This window comes from Nyctereutes procyonoides, unplaced genomic scaffold, assembly GCF_905146905.1.
Source record: "Nyctereutes procyonoides isolate TBG_1078 unplaced genomic scaffold, NYPRO_anot_genome, whole genome shotgun sequence".
Taxonomy (NCBI): Eukaryota; Metazoa; Chordata; class Mammalia; order Carnivora; family Canidae; genus Nyctereutes; species Nyctereutes procyonoides.
Window position 1 is genome coordinate 21,863,963 of NW_026575030.1, and position 6,402 is coordinate 21,870,364.

General features: G+C 45.9%; 1 long non-coding RNA gene across 1 annotated transcript in view; it reads left to right on the forward strand.

Moving 5' to 3' along the window:
- Positions 1–6,402, forward strand: part of LOC129503619 (uncharacterized) — a 29,824-nt gene that overhangs the window by 5,958 nt on the left and 17,464 nt on the right. The gene's annotated exons all lie outside the window — the stretch shown is intronic.

Genomic DNA, 6,402 nt, shown 5'->3' on the forward strand with positions numbered 1-6,402 from the left:
AAACCGCTGAGCCACCCAGGGATTCCCCATATACAGCATCTTATGCATATAGCAGTCTGCAGTGATGGTCACTTAAGTTCTAACACATTCTAAAAGTACCAAACTTCTACTTCCTCCTCCGTGTTCTGTGTATGCCAACTTTTACATTTTATTTTGTGCATCTCTTGACTAATTTTTATGGGTATAAATGATTTTACTACTTTGATGTTTTAACCTCTATACTGGCTTTAGTAAGTGATTAATCTTTTACTATAGGTTTGCTTTTACCTGTGATTTTTTTTTCATGATTTTCCTCTAGTTACAGTCTTTTCTTTCCACTTAAAAAATCTTTAATTTTTCTTTTAAGGCTGGCTTAGTGGTGATGAACATGTTTAGCTTTTGTTTGGGAAAATCTTTATCTCTACTGGATAGAATATTGGCTATTGGGTTTTCTTTCAGTACTTTATTTTTTTTTATATTTATTTATTTATTTATTTATTTATTTATTTATTTATTATTTATTTATTTATTTATTTATTTATTTATTTATGATAGTCACAGAGAGAGAGAGAGGCAGAGACACAGGCAGAGGGAGAAGCAGGCTCCATGCACCGGGAGCCCGATGTGGGATTTGATCCCGGGTCTCCAGGATCGCTCCCTGGGCCAAAGGCAGGCGCCAAACCGCTGCACCACCCAGGGATCCCCTTTTCAGTACTTTAAATATATCACGCCACTCTCTTCTGGCCTGAAAAGTTTCTGCCAAAAAATCAACTGATAACCTTATGGGGTTTCCCTTGTATGTACCTGTTTTCTCTTGTGGCTTAAAAAAAAAAAAATCACTTTTTTTTTTTTTTTTGCCATTTTAATTATTATGTGTCTTGGGGTGGACCTCCTTGGGTAAATTTTGTTGGAGGCTCTCTGTGTTTCTTCAATCTGGATGTCTGTTGCCTTTCCCAGATTAGAGAAGTTTTCAGCTATCATTTTTTCAAATAAATTTTCTGCCCCCGTCTTTCTCTTATCCTTCTGGGATCCCTATAATGTGAATGTTATTACACTTGATAGTGTCACCGAGTTCCCTTAACCTAGTCTCACTTTATTACTCACTTTTTATTTTTATTTGCTGTTCAGCTTGGTTGCTTTCCTTACTGTGTTTTCCAGATTGCTGACCCATTTTTCTGCGTCCTCTAATCTGCTGTTGATTCCCTTAGGGTATTCTTTATTTCAGTTATTGAATTTTTCAGTTATGTTTTTTTTTTTTAATATGTTCTATTTCGGGGCACCCCCGGTGGCGCAGCGGTTTAGCGCCACCTGCAGCCCGGGGTCTGATCCTGGAGACCCAGGATCGAGTCCCACATCAGGCTCCCTGCATGGAGCCTGCTTCTCCCTCTGCCTGTGTCTCTGCCTCTCAGTCTCTCTCTCTCTCTAAATAAATAAATTAAAAACAAAACAAAAAAAAAAAACCAAGTTCTTCTAAAAAAATGTTCTATTTCAAAAAAATGAAAAATAAAAAAATAAATATGTTCTATTTCTTTGTTGAGGTTCTGAGTTCATATACTCTTTTCTCAAGTCCAGTGAGTATCTTTATGACCATTACTTTACCAGTCATGTTGTTTATCTCTATTTCATTTAGCTCTTTTACTATGATTTTTGTCCTGTTCTTTTATTTGGGACATATTCCTGTATCTCTTCATTTTTCTAATTCTGTTTGTTTCTATGTATTAAATAGGCCAACTACATTTCCCGGTCTTTTTTTTTTTTTTTTTTTTTATGATAGTCACAGAGAGAGAGAGAGGCAGAGACACAGGCAGAGGGAGAAGCAGGCTCCATGCACTGGGAGCCCGATGTGGGACTCGATCCCGGGTCTCCAGGATCGCGCCCTGGGCCAAAGGCAGGCACCAAACCGCTGCGCCACCCAGGGATCCCCCATCTCCTGGTCTTAAAAGTAGTGGGCTATGATAGAGGAGGTCATGTGGCACCCTATAGTACAATCCCTGCCAGTCACTAGAACTAGGTGCTCCAGGGGTGTCCCCTGTGTGGGCTGCATGTGCCCTACTGTGAGCGGCTGAGCCATGGTTGCCTTCAGCCCAGCCAGCTGCACTGACCTGGTCTCTGTGGGTGCACTGGGCAGGGTTTGGTCTCCATGCTGTTGAGAGGCCTGTTTGAGGCCACTTAGGGCTCGCTGGTGAGTAGGGCTGGCAGTCAGACTTGCTGTCTGCAGTTAGCCTCTGTTACAATCTGGGGCAGGGCTTGCTCCCTGCCTGGCTAAGTGAAAGGCTCGTGTTGGTGGGCAGAGCTGGCAATCAATGTGCCTACCACAGTTCAAGCAGCCATTTCTTTTGGAGAGATCACTGAAAGCAGCCAGAGGTGAGGACCACCAAGGCTGATTCTTGGTGGAATAAGATTTTTGTCTTCCTGGTAAGCAGAGCTGGATGTGGGAGAGCTGCAGCACATCATTAAGTGTATTCATTAGCTGTCGTTGTGTAACAAACCACAGAATTCCATGGCATACAATAGTTAACCTCTATTATCCTGTTCACAGGCTTATAGACCAGTTGGCTCTCCTGTGGAAGGTTCGTGTGGGCTCCTCGCTTTTTTTTCTTACTCTTCTGAGACCTGTGGGCTAATCAGGGTATGTTCTTCTTATGGTTGTGGCAGAGGTGAAATCAGGGTGAACAGACACAGGAGTCTGGGTTCAGAACGAGGACCCTGTCACCTCCACCCATATGCCATTGGCTAAAGTACGTTACATGGCCAAGGCTAACATCAGTTTAAGTGGAGTTTGAAAATATTCTCCATCTCAGACGCAAGGAACTGCTGTGTCACATGGCAAAGTGTGTGGATTCAGGGAAGGAGGGAGGATGGGGACAATAATAGAATTGCCACTTTAGTTTGGGTACTTTCTATTGAATCCCGAGAGCAATGGAAGAACATGCCTGTCAAACTGAGATTGATAGGAAGGAAAACTGGCTGTTGTCTCTTATGATATGAAAGTCCTTTTGAAAGTTTAGAACTTAAGTTCCATAATGACAACAACAGTGATAGTTTGCTTCACTTCCTGTATTTCATAAATACTGGTTGATTAACTGGTGAAAGAATATACATATGTAAATCTACATATAGACATAAAGGGGTACCTACCTATATTGAAAAGGAGTAAAAAGAATATAACAAAAATACCAAATTAGAGTCAAGAGACAGGGATTCTTATCCTTACTCTGCTTGTAATGAGCTCTTCTGAAACGTTGTGCACATCATTTCTCATTGGGCCTCAATTTCTTCATCTGTAAAATGGGGTGATTGGATTAGATGATCTCTACAGGGCTTCCGATTTCAGTTTCCTGATTTTTTTTTTTTTTAATTCATGAGAGACACAGAGAGAGGCAGAGACACAGGCAGAGGGAGAAGCAGTCTCCCTGTGAGGAGCCTGATGCAGGACTTGATCCCAGGACCCTGGGATCACCACCTGAGCCAAAGGCAGACACTCAACCACTGAGACACCCTGGTGCCCCAGTTTCCTAAGATTCTAAGTCACCACTCCAACTGCTGGCAGATCCCATATCTCCTGGCCAAATATCCCTGCTGTGCCTCTGCACCACCAGCTTCCACCTGATGGGCCCTTTAAGAGGCACAAGTTCAGTGCATCTTGCTCACTGGTGTGGATCTGAGTCTGAGCCCTGACGGGGTAAGACCGGGCTCAGGATTATTGGTTATGGCAGGCATTGCCTCTCAGGGCCTACAGTCTGCTACTAGTCTGATTCATTTTTTTTTTGGTAAATCTTTATCCTTGAAGTTCAATAATTTTTACAACATATGCCTAAGTCTATGCTTTTGTCCCTAACTCCTGCCTAGAATGTAGCGGGCTCTTTTACTCTGCAAACTCAAGTTTGTTGTTTTTTTTTTTTTTCCAAACTAGAAATTGTCAGTTATTCCTAAAATGATTTCCACTCTTCCCAGAATGTCATCTTTTATTCATGCATCTGTCCTCTAAGGCACTCATCTACTCCCTTACTATTTCCATTTCCTTGCCTCTGTTCTGAATTTTGAGGATTTCTGCCACTTGATCTTCCAGCCCACGCAGGTAGTTCTCAATATTATCATACCATCTTTAATTTTTGCATCACACTTTCAAATTCAAAACTAAAATTATTGAAGTGCTCCCAAAACGTGGGTCTTGTTATTTTGGTCTCTGAAGTGTGATGCTTCCTGTGGCAACTCACTCTCACCAGAGGCCTTTTGCTGGGCCCCGTTCCAGGTACAGAAAATACCGCAAGAACACAAGAGTGAACCTTTGCTCTCTTGGAGCTCACACGTGTTGTGGGCGGTTTTCTCTGCTTTCCTCCCCTGCTTGCTGGATTTCCCAGGCACTTTGTCTCCCCGTGGCTCTGCGCACCTTGAGGGGGGGCACTCTACTAGGGCAGCAAACCTATGGCTGGGTGGGAGGCCTGCACACTCGGAAGGGCCAGCACAGTAACTGAGGCTAGGCTCCATCAGAAGTCTCCGTTCCTCCCAAGCAAGGGAAATCCAGTTGACCCTCTGGCATGTACCACACACACACACGTGTGTGTGTGCCACTCCTCCCTCCCCACTATTGTTCCCTCTTCGTACCTACCTTGACGGAGACAGCACCTGGCACCTGCCCTCTTCAGAGATCCTGGCGGGCCCTGTGGTCACGCTTCCAGGCTTTATCCCAACGAACCCAGGAACCATTTTGTTCAGAAGAGATGGGTGAACAGGAGTTGAGAGGAAATAACATTAGAGACGCCTTCCAGGTGCCACTTTCACCCTCCATGCCTTTTCCCAGACACCTTACCCAGCTCCAGGGGCCACATTAGGGAGCCCTTCCTAGGGATGACTCCCATCAGCAGGATTACGGTTGGATTGGGACTGAAACTCCGGGTCTGGGTTAAGCAGTGTGCAGTGACCGGTTGGCCATTCTAGGTCTATACCCCTGTGGCTCCGCAGTGAGGGGAGGAAGACCAGGGTTCTTAGGTGCCTCCAGCACAAGCCAACTGGCTTATGCTTTACTAACTGCCTGGATACTAGACGAGGCCAGGGATGGCGTTCCCCACCCGGTGGTCTTATCCATGTTCTGGGCGCCCTGTGAGGACTGTTCCCACCTCCCTCACTAGGACAGGTTGTAATGCTCAGAGCCTGGGCTCTGTAAACACACCCTGACTGAGAAGGGGCTACACCATCTACCTAACGCCTCCAGAATGCTTCTATGCCGAACAGTACGCTCGTAGCTCCTGACAGCGCCAAGTCTGACTGGTTCAGACGAACAAGTTTGTGTTCCAAAAGCTCTGGGAGTCCAGACCACCTGGGTTTTTGCTTAGATAAAAGGCCTGGAAAAGCACTGGGCTTATTCTCAAACGTCAAAATCAGAGGAAGCACTTGCTAGAAATGTAGATTTCTAGGCTTCACCCTGAATCTGAGGCAGAACCTCTGGTGGGGCCCAGAAAGCTGCATTTTAAATGCATGGTTGGGGCCTCGGATTCCCTTCTGTCATCTAGTGGGCCCTGGAGGAGTTTCAGTAGCAGAGCAGGCCAGGCTGGCAAACTGATGTGGCCGGAGCTTAGGCTTGCGAAGGGCGGCTACAGACGGCAGCACAGGAGGGAGGCCCCAAGATGGCTCATTCCATCCCATCAGCTCCGTAGTTCTGAGCGCTTCTCAATGTGCTGGTGGAGGAAGAACGGAGCCTGGCACACTGCACTACTCAAGCCCTTGAGCATGCAGAGTGGGGGCCGTTTCAAAAGGGTCACCTGAGCTCACACTCTTCATTCCCCTCCCTCCAAGATGCTTCCTGAAAAGACAAAAGAACTACAGAGAATTGGGGTAAATCTCTATCAGTACTGGAGAAGAGGGATCGTCTAGCAACTCAGATGAACCTGCGGTAAATAGTGTATTTGGGGCCAGGGGAGAGGGGCCACTCACAGGGCACATGCAGGGCAGGAAGGGGATGTCCCTGGCCCCAGCTCAGCAGAAACCCAGAACTGCTGAGAACAGTGCCAGCTCTCTTGCTGGGCTTTCTCTTTATTTCTAGTGAAGGCCGACTTCCTGGTCCAGGTGCGGTCATTAGGCAGGATCCTGAGCAAACCACCAAATGGAACCTGAGATGTCTTGACACTGCTGTCTTTTTTAAATGAAAGAGCAACTTGTCCACTTGTAATCCACGTGAGGCAATGCACCTGTGACTGGCAGCACAGGTCCACAGCTGCTGCCTCAGTGACAGAATGAGTCAGGGCGCCTCACCCTTGGGTGAAATGGAAGCCAGATGCTGGCTTCAGGGTTACAGCTCCCATAGTCTGCCCCCATCCTCCCTCTGGATATGTGGACAATACTAGTAAGCAGGAAAGGAGAATAGCTAATATGTACATATCATTTGGGCATCACATAAGACACAGAATAAAGGACACAGGAAATATT